At 42.7% G+C, this 16,566-nt stretch overlaps 1 protein-coding gene across 1 annotated transcript in view; it reads right to left on the bottom strand.

Moving 5' to 3' along the window:
* Positions 1 to 16,566, bottom strand: part of LOC107687767 (low-density lipoprotein receptor class A domain-containing protein 3-like) — a 74,586-nt gene that overhangs the window by 9,581 nt on the left and 48,439 nt on the right. The window lies entirely within an intron of this gene.

Below are 16,566 nucleotides of genomic sequence, written 5' to 3'. Positions count from 1 at the left end.
TTGTGCTTTCATTGTGGCATTGTTTCAATAATGTTATGCAATGTCACAACTTTTATTTCCATCAAGAGCTGCATTAATCTTTGGCCAAGATCTTTTAATGACAATGGAAGAGGCAAAACATTCTGTAAAGTTGACTCCAGCAGACTTTCAATAGGGTTAAGCTCAGGACTTGATTGCTTGAAACGTGATCGCTCTCCTCACAAATCAACACTTTCTAGTCTCTTTGACTAGTACATCTTTGAGCCTATATTTAGTAAAATACTCAAGTACTGTTAAAATCAATTTTAGTCTCCAATTAGACTTTTACTCAGGTTGTTTTAGAATTGGTGACTTGTAACTTGTAGTGGAGTAATTTTTACTGTAAGGTAGATAATCTGTACCTTTACTCAAGTATGGTTTTCAGGTACACTTTACACCTCTGTACAGACACACATTTGCACACACAGAATCATACACACACAGAAATGTGTTGTCAGTGCATCTTTGACGATTTTATCAGTAAAATAGCTTAGCAACTGTAGAGGACATTTTATTTATATCTGAAATATTAATATTATTATTAGTATTATTTGCTTCACTGTACTAAAAAGTCTCTGAGTGCTTCAGTTTGCTTCAGTATGCTTGAGTTTTGGATGAACTGAGCGATAAAAGGTCATCTATATAATGTGTGTGACGAGAAATGCTATTTTATACCTAGCTTCTATTTTGTACCTAGCTTCTTTGAAAATAATTTGCATTAAATACTTAGAAACTCATCTACGGGACATAGTAGGATACCTTAAATGGACATATATGCTGAATATGCATTATGATTGGATGAGATCAAAGCATCCGTATCTTTTTGTCGGGTGCTGTTGCCATGGTGAATCATAATTTTGGAGCTCTATTGATCATGGCTTTTCTTAGTCGTGGTGCACGCGCTAAACTCAGTCAACCTACTTAGAGTTGACTGAACTAACTCAATTCAGCTCCGAAACTCCAGCCCCGAATGTTTTTTCAAAAGCCCCGAATCTTTTGGGTTGTTAATAGTTTTGTCAAAATATAGTTTTTCAACACATATTATACAGAAATATTCAATACCGCTTTCCCGCAGGATCGATAAAACTATACCTGCTGCGCTTTCTCTCTCTCTCTCTCTCCTCTCCGACAGCGAGCTCACGTCACACACACTGCAGTCCTACATAGCCACGCCTCCTGTCAATCACTCAGCATGTCACTCGTCTCATCTCATTCACCTCAAGCATTTTTACATTGTTATTGTTACCGGCACTAAATTCTGATTTAAGTAAGTTTGCTGAGTATTCTGAGGAGAATGTTGGGTCGCTATTACAGTGATTAACTACACACGCAAAAAAAGGTGTCTTAAATGTTTCGGTTCATTTACGATTTACGTGTGATTACTACAAAAGACGAGATTGTAGATGGTAAAGTGCTTGCAGAAGTCATTTTTGACGCGATCGACCCGGGTTCGAATTCGGCACATACAGTAGTGTAAATAGCATATCGCTAAGAAAATACTGCGATTAATAAATGCTGTAGAAGTATTGTTCATTCTTAGTTCATGTTAAATAAAGTAGTTCAATAATGTTAACTAATTAGGCCTTATTGTAAAGTGTTTTTAAAATATTGTTAAAAATTGTTACTTTTTATTATTTTGGCATAAATGTAAAAATGCATAAAACAGTATGAAATGTATAATTCGTATTTAAAATATTAAATAAAATAAAAATAATGTTAATCAAATACAAAATAGAATTATATAAGAGTTCAGATGCAAAAGCCTCTAAGTGCCATCTAAAATTTTCTTCCAAACTTTTTATTTTCTCAGGCTCCTATATGTTTATGTTCAGTTATTTTACTTTAATGGGAACGAAAATAAACTATTCATTGCCATTAAAGTGAAATTACTGAACCTACACATAGGAGCCTAATAAAAATGCTCATTTTAGAAGAAAATTTCAAACGGCACTTAGAGGCTTTTGCATCTGAACTCTTGTTCTCTCTTCTTTATGTAGGCTATGTTTATTTAACCAAGAAAATGTGACTATATATATAAACACCTCATTTTAAAACAGCACCACATGCCACTGCTATCTATCTATCTGTCTATCTGGCGTTTTTTGGCTGGGCCAGTGAAAATGTTGGCACAATTGAGGGCAAGTATAACTGAATGTAGAGTCCTGATATGGTGTGTGAACACTGTCAAAGAACATTAGCTGACATACATTGCATGCAACATTATCTGATGTTAGCTCTTTTTGACATTTATGGACAGTAAATTGAAAAATTGGAACAAACCCTTACTAATTGAAAATGTCTGTTTTTCCATAGATGGATATAAGATATTTTTTTTAAATCAAGACAGCCAGCTTCAGGTGAGGGAGTTAAATGATGTCACTTAATGCAGATTTTAGGTGTGGGGAAGAGAGAAGAAAATCAGTGAAAGGAAGTGAGGAAAAGAATGAAGGAAAGAATAGGAGAGGTTCCAGGAGAAGATGCAACAGAATAAAATATGCATTTTGCATTTTAATTTATGAACAGAAATCTTTATACTTGTCTTTCTTCCTTTTTTTATTTATTTTGTATGTTCTTACTGTTGATCGAATTTCCAGAGAAAAATGAGTGGAGCTAAGAGAATGAGAGATGATACAAAAGAAATAGAGAGAAAAGAGAATATTGCAGGGGTAGATCAAATAAAGTTATGTTATAACATACTGTATGCCAGTGTTTATCTTTTTATGCTACTCCCTTAAGAAATCTAATATAATTACAGTAAATGTTCTTCTGGTGGCCTGATGTATTCACTTCAAAATACTGAAGCCAATATTTAAATGGTATTGTTGGAGATCCTTGATTTGCAGTTAGAGCACTCCATTATTGCATGATTCAACTGTAGCACATTTGTCAGCTAAACATTAAAGGCTTAGTTCATGCAAAATTAAAATTGTCATCATTACTCATGTGTTTCAAACCCTGTTTGAGTTTCTTTCTTCGAATGAACTAAAAAGAAGATATTTTGAAGAATATTGGTAATCAGCCAGTTGACAGTATTTGACTTCCATAGTAGGAAAAACATACTATGGAAGACAATGTCTACTTTCACCCGTTTGGTTACCAACATTCTTTAAAATACATACTCACCCTCATGAACATGACTCACCCTGAAACAACATGACAAAATTTTCCATTTTTTGGGGTGAATTTCGGTTAATTCTATGTACTTTACTGCAGCGTGGTATAACAAAATTGGTTTTAAGATTAGTAAAGTAGTTTATGCCAAATTTCTACCTATTATGTACCTTATTCACCTTTTTGAAATTTGACATCTGTTCTTGAAATAGGCTAGCCGCTAGTCCATCAAACAGTCATATATATATATATTTATGGGGGAGGGGGGACAACTACATTTGGGCTAAGCCCCGAATGTTTATAATATCTGGCTCCGCCCCTGCTTGTACACTCTTAAGAAAAATGGTTCTAAACAGTATCAGCTTGTAACAATAGCAGAACCCTTTTTGGTGCTAAATAGAATCCTTTTTATAGGGTTCCATAAAGAACCGTGCTTTGAAAGTGCTATATAGAACATTAATGGTGCTATAAATAACCTTTTTAATGATAGTTTATTTTCATTAATATTAGTATATTAGTATATTTATATCATTAATATTAGTTTTATTAATATTATTTGAATAAATTATTTATTACTATTGTTTTTGTACCCCTCTATCTGCCTGGTCTTATAATATCTTATAGCTTCTATTAAGGTTTTCATAAAAACAACAACAACAGCATGTTGTGTCAATTAGGTATTTTTGTTTTATTTAATGACATGTGAAATTGTAGCAAAAATGACAGTGATTTTAACAACCGTTATTAGTAGAATACATTAATAAATGACAATTGACACTGAACATAAATAAATACAGAGGTAAAACAAAAATAGAAACAGAAAATAGTGTAATGAAGACCAAGTTCTAGTGAAATACTATATTTTCACAATCCTCTATGATGCCTGTAAGCCCATCATTATGTGTATTTGTGACCCTGTCTGTCTAATTATGAGATAACAAGCATCAAAATATGATTTCAGTCTTTGACATGGCCTTACTCAGTCAATATTAAAGATATCAAGGTTACATTTTCACAGAATGTTCTTTACATTATAAAGAACGATTTTATGTAAAACAGTAAATCACACACATACACAAAAAAAGACTTTAGCTGGGTTTTCACAGGCAGAGTCACATTTTGGTGTGATTGAGTGGCAGTTTTTCTCTGCAGATGACGAGGTTGTAGGATGTGACAGCATTTGAAATGCACAATTGAGTTTAGATTTACAATGTGCCTCCTTCCATTTGTTTATGTAAAAACAATTGTTTATGAACGCCAAAAGTAGTATGTGAGCACTTCACAATGTTATGTTTATGCATAAACCCAAGTAAAATAAATTTGAATTAAATAAACAAATAAATAAAAAATAAATCTAATAATATGGACCATAAATTCAATATCTTTGTTACTTACGTAGTGGAGATGGAGAAAGAAGTATCCTTAACTGAACAGAGCTGGTCGCACTTACATGCTCTCTTAAACTAAAAAGAGAAAAAGACATGATTGATAGGAAACCAGTTACAGTTTAACAGTTGAAAATAATAGACATTTTAAGAAAGAAATAATTTACCTGTTGAGAGTATGTTGACAGTCTGTGTAGTTGGATGGCTGAAGTCCAAAAAATCAGTAATTCAGGGGGGAAATCAGGGGGAGGGGGATTTACATTAAAATAACAACAACAACAATAACAGCAGCAACAACATATTGTGTGAATCAGGTACTTTTTTATTGACGTGAAATTGTAGCAATAATGTCAGTGCTCTTAACAACAGTTGACAGTTGACATTGAACATGAATACATACATAAAGTAGTAAAACACAAAATAAAAACATAAAATAGATGTGATGAAGTTCCAGTGAAATATCTTCACAATCCTATATGATGCCTTTAAGTCCATCATTTTGGTGTGACTAAGTGGCAGTTTCTCTTTGCAGATGATGAGGTTGTGGGATGTGATGCATCTGAAATACTTGTGACAAATCCCGGTTAGTCTAACACAGTACAGATATCAAGGTTTTTTTATACTTTTTTTTTTTTTTATAATAAATAAACAGAATAAAAAGTAGATAGAAAAGAAATAGAATAGACAGAGCTAGTGTTAGAGGGTCAATTATTATTATTTTTTATAATAATTAAAGAGAAAACAAGCAGATAGAATAGAAGTAGAATAGAGAGTTCTAGTGTTAAATAAAAAAATAATAATTCTAACAATATGTATTATAATTCAATGTCTCTGTTACCTAGTGGAGAAGAGAACAGAGCTTAACAGAGCTGCTCACACTTACTTATGACCAAAAAACTAAAATGAGAAAAGAACATGTTTGTTTGGAAACCAGTTACAATTTGAAAGTTACATTTGTATTTAAATTAAAGAATGAAATAATTTACCTGTTGAGAGTGTGTTGACAGTCTGTAGTTGGATCACTGAGCTCCATAAAATCAGTAATATGGAGCTTTGACAGTTACAGATTTAAAAAACAAAAAGGGCGGGAACAAAGAACCCTAAACTCTAACACAAAGAACCATTTCAGCATAAAAGGGTTCTTCAGGATGCTATGGATCTAAATAGAACCGTTACTACATGTAAAGAACCTTTAAAGAACCATCTTTTTTTAGAGTGTAGAGCCTCTTCCTGTATTACCAACACAAGGAAGACACAAGTGTAATAAAAGAGGAGCATAAAAGGGTTCTTCAGGATGCTATGGATCTAAATAGAACCGTTACTACATGTAAAGAACCTTTAAAGAACCATCTTTTTTTAGAGTGTAGCCTCTTCCTGTATTACCAACACAAGGAAGACACAAGTGTAATAAAAGAGTTTTTATTAACAAAGGATAGAGGAAGAGTAACTAACAGCTACCAAATGGATACAATGAATGGATAAAGTGCAAACGACTGATAATATATTCAAGTGACTGAGTTGGATGTTACTCTGGATGTTATCTTATGGAAAGATAAACTGAAGTTTCCTGAAAGTAATAAAGTAAACCTTATTCTAGATTCAACAATTAAATCGAGAGGTTATTTGTTATCAACTGACATCAGTTATATAGAATCTAATGCAAATTAGATAATCATAAACTGACAATACACACTAATGCCAATAGTCTCTGGAAAAAGAGGTAAACACGTGTAAACAGGCATTCGTATATACAGTAGGGGTGTCCCCAACTAAGGATTTTCATAGTAGAATCGGAATTTTCGAATCTTGCCGATATTCGACTGATAGTCGAATCATATGTTTTGGGGGCGGGGCAAAATACATTACCAAGAGTCAAGTCAGACATTCGACAGTCATAATTACGTTAACACACAGGGAAATATGTAATAGACACCTCGCAGATACAAACGGGGTAAATAATGTTTTATGTTTTGATTAAAAGATAAACATTAACATTAAACGTCAGCAAAACCCTAAGAATTCACAAATTTTTTTTTACAATAGTGCTCTCATTATAACGTTATGTATATGTCAGTAGTTATTAATGTTCTGCGTTTCTGTTTTGAGCTGCACGCTCTGAAGATGACCATTAGAATGAAGCAGCAGGTTTTTAATCAATGGGATTTAACTTATCATTTATCTCATATAGAATACGGAAAATAATGTTTTATGTTTTGATTATTTAAACATTAAACGTCAACGAAACCCCAAGAATTCACAATTTTTTTTACAATAGTGCTCTCATTATAACGTTATGTATATGACCGTAGTTATTAATGTTCTGCATTTCTGTTTTGAGCTGCGCGCGCTGAAGATGACCAGTAGAATGAAGCATTTGATAGCAGGTTTGTAATCAATGGGATTCAACTCATCATTTATCCCATACAGAATTCGTTATTTATACAACATAACGTTAATATTACGACTTATAGCCCAGACAGCAACATAGTGTTGGCCCAGATCCGGCCCACATCTGGCCCATGAGAAATCCATGCGGGCCAGATGTGGGCCGGATCTGGGCCGAAACTGTCTGCTGTCTGGGAGGCTATCTGCGCATGAATGTGTCTGCGCGGCTCTGAATTAACTCCTTTTGTGGACGCGTTCTTCATGCAACAAAGTGCAGAAACACAGCAACTAAACTCTAAAAATTCACAGCGTTTTATTATAATAGTGTTCTCATTATAATTGTTATGTATATGACAGTCCCAGTCATAGTTATTAATATTCTGCATTGTTGTTTGTCCTGCTCGCGCTGCGCTGAGATAATCACCGTAGTACTACAATGAAGCGCTTTACTGCAGCGCAACTCAACCAAATGCATCTTATACGAGATAAATAATATATACAATATATATAAACCGGCTGAAATGTTTTGAAATCACTTGTACCCTACCTGATCGAAAAAAATCCAGTCTTTCACTCTGCCTGTGTCAATTTGAGTCTTGCTAAAGATTTAAATCGCTGCCGCCAAGATGCTCCTCTGTCGGTCACGGATTATGGAAAGTTAAACTATCGTAGTATCATCTACTATCGTAGTATCATCTATCGATCCTCTCGATCGATAGTAGATCTATAGGGGTGGTTGGATTTATTCACGCACGTTAAAATATTTATTTGAAGCTTCTTTCTTTTCAGATTCTTGTTTACAGCATTATCATAATAGGCTGTATATTAACTTATTGAGGGAAAACTGGTAGTTCTATGTGAAATTAGACCATTTTGAGCACCCCCATGATCATAACACCCTGCGAATATTCGACTGTGTGATTGGTAGTCGAATCAGGCTCCTCCTATCGAAGCATCGAACCTTCGACTATTCGGGGTCACCCCTAATATACAGTATACCTTAATAGGTAAGTTTGCATACATTGTTGTATCACACTCACCACTCATTAAGTATATACATTTCTGTAAATGGATTTGAAGGTTTAATCAATTTTTTGTTCATTTTGTGTGAATGCATGTGAAGATGTGTCCTTCCCTTGTGGCTTCAGTCTGGGCTAGTCAGTGATTCACTCTTAGGTCTATAGAATGAATGACTGTGATCAGCAAAAGAGCTCATGGTGATTGAATCAGCCTTTGATCGATGGAATGCTGAAGTCCTCATTCCTGCCGTCCACAAATGATAAGCTTGAGGGAGAACAAAGTAGTTCCTGCATTGGGATTACTGTATGTTAATGTTAGCCCTCTCTCCACAAGAGGTAGTGTTGTTTTATCTGAAGACAAAAGGCATAATTTGTTGTCCACAAAGCCTGATCAAATCAAAATTAACATCTTGCTCATGTTCACTACAGAGTTGAGGCTGTAAAGGCGCTTCAACTAAGCATTGAGTTAAGGGTATGAATACTTTTGCAAGGCAGCGGGTAAGTCTTCTCAACCTAACCTTGAAGTCTTTGATCTTTTCCAGCAAATCTCATGGAGTGGGTCCCTGGGAAGAGAACAACGAGAGAATGATTGCTTGAAACGCTGCTGGTCACAGGTCAGAGTGGTCAATGGCAGTGAACACTAGCCACCCCCACTTCATTGTAAAGAATGACTTGTTGTTCTGAGTAGCAGAAAGGCGGGGGGAACTAAAGGAACTGCTGTAGGAATTGCTGCCCAGGAGCAAAACGGAAATGATCCTCCACCTGGCTTACTCCCATTCACTTGCCGGACACCTCGCAGCAGAGAACACTTTGCAGCGAATAAGAGATCGCTTCCACTGGCCTGGGATGAATTCTGAAGTGCGGCGGTTCTGCCAAGCCTGTGCAATATGCCAACGAACTGCACCTCAGAAACCTGCCCCTGGCCCCCTGATTCCGCTACCGGTAATAAAGGTGCCATTCTCACGCATTGAAATGGACATCGTGGGGCCGCTGCCAAAGTCTGCACGGGGCCACGAATACATTTTGGTCCTGGTTATTATGCCACCCGCTATCCTGAGGCTATTTCACTTCAATGAGCCACTGCCACAGCCATCGTCCAGGAATTGTTTGCCCTTCGCAGCCGAGTGGGAATTCCTTTTGAGATTCTTACAGATCAGGGCACCCCCTTTGTTTCCTGGATCATGGTCGATCTGTGTAAGTTGCTGTGAGTGAAAAATCTCTGCACCTCAGTGTACCACCCCCAGACAGATGGCCTGGTTGAACGCTTTAATAAGACCCTCAAGCAAATGTTAAAACGGGATAATTGTCACAATCCTTGTCTTGTCTGCCTTGTGTTTTGTTTTTGGACTTTTATGTTGAAGTGGTTCCTGTGCTTTATTTGTAGTCAGTTTGTAGTCTTTCCTGTTGATTAGTTCCTGATTGTTTCCAGGTGTGTCTTGCTTGCCATTCACCCCTTGTTACCCTGTTATTCTGTTTGTCTTTCTCTATTTATACCCTGTGATTTCCCCTGTGTCTTTGCTAAGTCTTGCTAGTGTTACAGCTGCATTTCTGAACGCTCTATTGTCTGTCTGCTCCATGGTTTTGACTGGAATTCCCTGCTTGTTTAAGTTTCCTGCCCGGTGTTTTGTGTTGGACTGTTTTCCCTGTGTTAATGACCTCTTGCCTGTTTATTAGACGACGGCTTTGGATTACCCTTTGAATAAGCGCTGCATTTTAATTCTCAACCTTTTGCCTCAGAGCAGTTTTGTAACAGAAAATAAGTTTTGTAGCCATAAGATGGATCCAGCAGTTCGCCTTTTGCACCTGCCTGTTTATTAGACGACGGCTTTGGATTACCCTTTGAATAAGCGCTGCATTTTAATTCTCAACCTTTTGCCTCAGAGCAGTTTTGTAACAGAAGACTTAGCCATAAGATGGATCCAGCAGTTCGCCTTTTGCACGTTCGTCAAGGTAACTGTACCATTGAAGATCATGTTCGGGACATTATTGAGCTGGCTTATTTGACCAGCTGGGATGAGCTATGCTTAATGACACATTTTTGGGGAGGACTATCTGAGCCACTCAATTCGTGTATGCCGCTGCAGAGCCCTAACTGGACATTAGAACATTACATCGATCTTGCACTGCAATTGAGTGGCTCTGCTTTTACTGTGGGGGTCGTGGAGGAGCAACACAGTTCTCCCACAGTGTCCACCATTCCAGAGCCTGGTCCCACTATGGCTACCAACCCAGAGACTTTCCACAAGATGGCTGCCAACCCAGAGTCTCTTCCCATCATGGCCGCCGTTCCAGAGTGTCATCTCGTCATGGCTGTCATTCCAGAGTCTCTTCATGTCATGTCGACCATACACAGTGCCTTAAGGTCAGTCCCAATGCGTCCGAGACTGGCATCCAGTATCCGAGCAGCAGGCATCCCAAGGGCCTCAGCACTGGTCCTCACGGAGACTATTCCCCTGGGCTCAGTGCTCCCTGTAATGGCGGTCGCCATCCTGTGTGTTTGGGCTACTCACTGCTCTGTTACTCCTCCTGAGGCCGCTCCAGTCCATGAGTCCTTGCCAAAGCCTGCTCCAGTCCTCAAATCAGCTCCTGAGTCCTCTCCAGTCCACGAGTCCGTGCCAGAGCCTGCTCCAGTCCTCAAATCAGCTCCAGTTCCCTCGTCTCGGCCAGGAGTGGTGTTCCCTGTTCCAATGACTCCAATTCTCTCGTCACAGCCAGGAGTGCCGTTCACTGTTCCAATGACTACAGTTCCTTCATCATAGCCAGGAGTGCCATTCCCTGTTCCAATGACTCCAGTTCCCTCGTCACAGCCAGGAGTGCTGTTTCCTGTTCCAATGACTCTAGTGAGTCCAGCTCCTCCCGAGGTGGCGGCTTGTGCTGCAGAACCTCCAGAAGCAGCGGCGTCTGCCTTTGAACTCTCTGCCGGTCCAGCCGCGGCCAAAGAGGCCACCTGTGAACCCACTGATTGTCCTGTCACGGCCAAGGAGGCTGTCTCTGATCTCTCAGCCTGTCCTGTCACGGCCAAGGAGGCCGTCTTCAAGCTCTTTGCCTGTCCAGCCACGGCCAAAGAGGCCGACTGTGAACTCTCTGACTGTCCTGTTACGGCCACAGAGGCCATTAATAACCTCTCTGTTACTCCAGTCCAGTCTGATCTGCTGTGGTGGTTCCCTGCTCCATCAGCTCCACCCTTGTGGTCATCTGCTCCACTGTAGCGATCTTTGATCCCATCTGCTCTGCTGTGGTGGTCATCTGCTCCGCCGTGGGGGTTTTCAATCCCATCTACTTTGCTGTGGTGGTCGTCTGCTCCGCCGTGGGGATCTTTAGTCCCATCTGCTCTGCTGTGGTGGTCGTCTGCTCCACCTTGGGGATCTCCAGCTCCGCCTGCTCCAACCTGGTGGTCATCGGCTCCATTGTGGGGATCTTCAGTCCCATCAGCACCACCCTGGTGGTCTTCAGTTCCACCAGCTCTGCCCTGGGGGTCTTCAGCTCCGCCCTGTTGGACCTCAGCTTGTCTGACTTGTGTTTTGTTTTTGGGCTTTTATGTTGAAGTGGTTCCTGTGCATTATTTGTAGTCAGTTTGTAGTCTTTTCTGTTGATTAGTTCCTGATTGTTTCCAGGTGTGTCTTGTTTGCCATTCACCCCTTGTTACCTTGTTATCCTGTTTGTCTTTCTCTATTTATATCCTGTGTTTTCCACTGTGTCTTTGCTAAGTCATGCTAGTGTTACTGCTGCATTTCTGAGTGCTCTATTGTCTTTCTGCTCCATGGTTTTGACCCCTGCCCTGTTTTCAGGATTTCCCTGTTTGTTTAAGTTTCCTGCCTGGTGTTTTGTGTTGGACTGTTTTCCCTGTGTTAATGACCTCTTGTCTGTTTATTGGACGATGGCTTTGGATTACCCTTAGAATAAACGCTGCATTTGGATCCTCAACCTTTTGCTTCAGATCAGTTCTGTAACAATAATGCTTAATGGGTCATTAGTTAATATATTAGACTTAATTAGAAATGTGAGATAATGTGCTTGTAAATGTTTGCTAATAAACATATCGATGAGCCACTGATATGTGCATGTGTGAACCGAGCACTTGAAGGGGTGAAATTAAAGTTTTTATGGTTTGTTATTGTTAATGTAAAAAGGTGAACTGATAAAGACTAGTTCCCTATCAATACTTCACTCGTACTGCGTCGCTAGATGCTATGGTGGAAAACTCCTTTTTCTCAGATTACTGAAGCCTTTTTTAATAAAGCAGTGTAACTGCACTGCCATTGGTTCGTGCAGTGAATAAAAAACAAACCAATGGCTTGGCAGCGGAGCTGCACGAGCCTATGGCCATGAAGCCTGCCAGAGCCTGCCAGAATGGGCGAGGTCATCTGACTATATAAGCAGGCATTCTGGCATAGGTTCCTCAGATTTCTTCTCCTTCAGCAACGACAATCTTCTCTTCGCTGATCTACGAGACTCCAAGCCTCTCGCTGTTGACACCTCGCAGTGGATTGAAGCTGACTCAGCAAACTGCGCTACTCTGCTGTTCCCGCTCTGCTCTTCCAGCTCGAGCTGCCTTCAGCGTCCGCACAGCTGTCAGCGCATCTCCTGCTGCCATCCGGTGAGTTCTAAAAATTTCTAAAGAGCAAATTTTCGCCGCCGTTGTTGCAAATACCGTGCCGCTATTGTGGCTCATGCAGGGCTCCCCTGCATGCTGATGATGGCCACTGCGAGAGCCTTTCCTGCCTGGGGGAATCCTACGCAGATGCCGCGCTAACCGAGATGGAATGTTCTCATTGCAAGAACATGAGTCTCGCCTCTCTGCGCTCGCGGATCGCTTTCTTTTCAGAGAGCAACTCCACTCCTCGCACCCTCCCGTTTTCTTCCTCCCAGGAGCTTGTGACGAAAAAACAGCGGGGCATAGGATCTCAGCGCTCAGATGAGAGTGAGCTCACGTCAGCCCAGATCCTGCGTGCCTCCGCCAGCACGGATAACTTGGTCTCGTTTGGTGGAAGGGAGGATGAGTTTTTGAATGACAGTATGTTATTGGAGGCCTCGGACACAGAGTATCTGATGGGCTCGGCCAACAACCCCGCCCCCTTGCCGTCTTCCAAGCCCGAGCGACGCCAAGCCAAGGATGGACACCGAACTATTCCGTGTCCTCTCAAAGGCGGTCGAGGAACTGGGATTGAGTGGTCTACCCCGGAGGAGCCCAATCGCAGTTGCCTGGACAAATGGTTCCTGCCAGGGTGCCATCAGGCCCCTCGTTAGTGAGCCTCTCCGTTATTTCCAGAGGACCATGACGAGCTCACCTGATCATGGAGCCTCCTACTCAGCCCACCTGTCAACTTCAACTTCAACCACCCTCACCTCCGTTGATGGCGTTGAAGAAAAATGGTACGAGAAGTTGCCTCCCTTGGATAAGTCAATAGCCGCGCACCTCTGCCCGCCCACTGCCATTGGGTAGAAGGCAAAAGTCGCTCACCCCTCCAAGCTGTGCAGGACGACATCTGCCCTCGATGGACGAGCTTACCCCTCGGCTGGGCAGGCAGCCTCCGCGCTTCATTCCATGGCAGTCCTCCAAGTCTCTCAGGCCAAGCTCCTCCGCTGCATGGACGAGTCTGCTCCTGATCTGGCCATGTTTAAGTAGTTACACAGTGCGACTGACTTGGCTCTGCGCGCCACAAAGACGACGGCTCAGGACGATCGGCAGGTTCCGCGCTTCATTCCATGGCAATCCTCCAAGTCTCTCAGGCCAAGCTCCTCCGCTGCATGGACGAGTCTGCTCCTGATCTGGCCATGTTTAAGTAGTTACACAGTGCGACTGACTTGGCTCTGCGCGCCACAAAGACGACGGCTCAGGACGATCGGCAGGTCGATGGCCAGCTTAGTGGTGCTGAAGCTCCATTTATGGGTGACCCTCACAGAAATTAAGGGCACGGATAAGGTCCCCTTCCTTGACTCCCCTGTCTCTCCCACTGGCCTGTTTGGACCTGCGGTCAAAGGCATCGCTGAACGCTTCACTGCTTCGCAGAAGTTGTCCCAGGCAATGCGGCACTTCCTGTCCAAATGTTCCGGCTCTGCAACTGCTTCCAGTCGCCCCAAGTCTGCGCCGACTCAGCAGCCCATGAAGCCAGCGCCCCTAACGGCACAGTCTGCTTCTAAGCCTGAGCCTCGACTGTGCTCCCGCTCTGCGAAATGCTCCACGTCTCAGGCGTTATCCTGATCTAAGAGACAGGAAGAGGAAGGGGCTAAGTCTTGCTGCAGCCGGACCACTCCTCAGTTTTATTTCCGGCTGCCGAGGAAAATGTGTTTGTTGTAAACGATGTGCCCATACAACGAGCCGCTGTGATAATGGGCAAAATAAAACACAAACATACTCAAAAAGAGAACAAATTTCCTCTTTCACTTATCGCGAGTGTTGGGTCCCCTCACAGCGACCTACCACTCGAGTCAATACAACCCCTTGCCACGCGGGCCGAGACCTGGCAGGCCATCCCCGGAGTGTCAGATTGGGTTTTGGGGATAATAAAGCAAGGTTACTCACTTCAATTCGCTTGAAGAACCCCGCAATTAACGGCATGGTTCCCACCTCGGTACAGAGCAAAGATGCACACGTCCTGCGCTCAAGGTTATGAATTTACTGGCAAAAGGAGCCATCGAGATGGTTCCTCCAGCTCAGAGCGAGTCAGGCTTCTACAGCTGATACTTCCTCTTCCCCAAAATAGGATGGTGGCCTACGGCCCATCCTCGACCTCAGGCACCTGTACCGTGTAACGACCTCATGAAACGGCTATTCAGGATGACTACATTTAAACAGATCCTCTCACAAATATGCCCAGGGGACTGGTTCCCACGGGACTGGTTTTCCCTGGACCTGAAAGACACCTACTTTCACATCCAGATCCTTGAGATTCGCCTTCGAGGGAGTGGCATATCAATATATGGTCCTTCCATTTGGACTGTCCCTGGCTCCTCGCACTTTTACGAAGTGCATGGATGTGGGTCTATGAGACAGATGGTAATTCGCATTCTAAATTATCTCGACAAATGGCTCATCTTAGCCCAGTCTGAGACCGAGCTACTATCCCACAGATCCCTCCTCCTCAGCCACTTGGAATGCCTGGGACTCAGGGTCAATTTTGCCAAGAGCTCACTGTTCCCCAGCCAACGGATCTCGTTCCTGGGAGCAGTTTTCGACTCAGCCCAAATGAGGGTGGTAGTCATGCTGGAACGTGTGCCGGCCATACAGCAGCTCGCGGCCTCCTTCAAAATTGGAGCCTCTCGCCCTCTCAAAACATTTCAGAAGATGCTGGGCCTCATGGCCTCCGCATCTCCGGTGCTACAGTTGGGCCTACAGTATTGGCTGAAACCAAGGGCTCCGCCCCATGCTTGGCATCACAGACGCCTTTGTATCAAGGTGGACCAGGCCTGCGTGGCAGCTCTGGCCCCTTGGAAAAGGCCCCAGTGGTTGGAACGGGTCGTGGCTCTGGGTATGGTCTGCAAAAGGAAGGTTGTCTTGACAGAAGCAACCAACACAGGTTGGGGAGCTACTGTATGTGCGAGGGCAAACCGACTCTCGGTCCCTGGTCGAAAAAGGAAAGTTAGTTACACATCAACTGCCTGGAAATGCAGGCAGTGTGTCGAGCCCTTCTGACCTTCCTGCCAGACCTAAAAACATGAAGCTATGGTACCATTTGATATTCAGCAGCTCTACAGCCTGAAGGAAACATCAGTTTCTTAGTTCAAACACACCTTTGTAAAAGGTGCAAATGATACTTAATGTATCAAAAGGATGGAGGTTTCGGAGGAAAAGGCTCTTGAAGCTGGTGTCCTCCTCCATCCCAGGGTAATTGCGAGCTCCGAAGTAAGCTCGTCGAAGTCTGTGGTAGTAAGCATGGGGAGTTTCATGCCGGCCCTGTTTGGTGTCTAGGGCAGTGATCAGTCCGTGTTCAGACTCTGGGTCTGAGAATTCCTTTATGATGGCTTGTTTAAGCTGCTGGTGAGGCCACTCTCAGGATCAGTTCCTTTAATGTCCTCAGGATCTCTGTTGCTGGCCCGTGTGCTCTCCCGAGTCAGTTCTGGGTACTGTGCAGATATGGGCAGGATTTTAACAGTCTCTATAGAGGCAGCGCTGTGTCCTCTGTAGGCCATATGGGCTGAGTTCCGCAGATGTCAGGTGGTCATTGTGCGGGGGAAGGTCATGGCGCTTGGGTGGTGACTCACAATGTGATGCAGATTTCGGGAGGCGGGAAAGTTCTGGAGTTGAAGCCTTCCTCCCTCGTGGCCTGTTTTGTCGTCTGCCGTAGACTCAGAGTTGGCTGCAGCAGGCTTGTTGTAGTTTTTGTAATCCGCTTTGACAGTTTCAGACTGCTGGTACAGGATGTGTACAGGTACAGTGCCTCAAGGCCGGAGATGATCCTGAGCAGATAGTCTGTCTTGTGTGGTCACATTGGGCAGAGTTCAAGCATAAAAGTCCATGTTTTGCAGGTGGGCAAGTGTTGTGGCCCTCTGCAGTATTTAGGTTGCCAGTTGTATTGTCTCTGGCCAGCTTGTTGGGGTCTGTGGGGTCACACGGTGTGTGTGTCTGCAGTGGTCCTCTGGAAGGGTCCCTGCCCCACCCCCTTGTGGCTGCTGGTTGGTGACGTGTGAACAGTGGGCTCTCCCCCCCT

Source organism: Sinocyclocheilus anshuiensis, unplaced genomic scaffold (genome assembly GCF_001515605.1).
Source record: "Sinocyclocheilus anshuiensis isolate Anshui unplaced genomic scaffold, SAMN03320099.WGS_v1.1 scaffold445, whole genome shotgun sequence".
In the NCBI taxonomy this organism is placed as follows: Eukaryota; Metazoa; Chordata; class Actinopteri; order Cypriniformes; family Cyprinidae; genus Sinocyclocheilus; species Sinocyclocheilus anshuiensis.
Note: the sequence above shows the minus strand (reverse complement) of the source record. Positions and strands in the feature narration are given on the sequence as shown.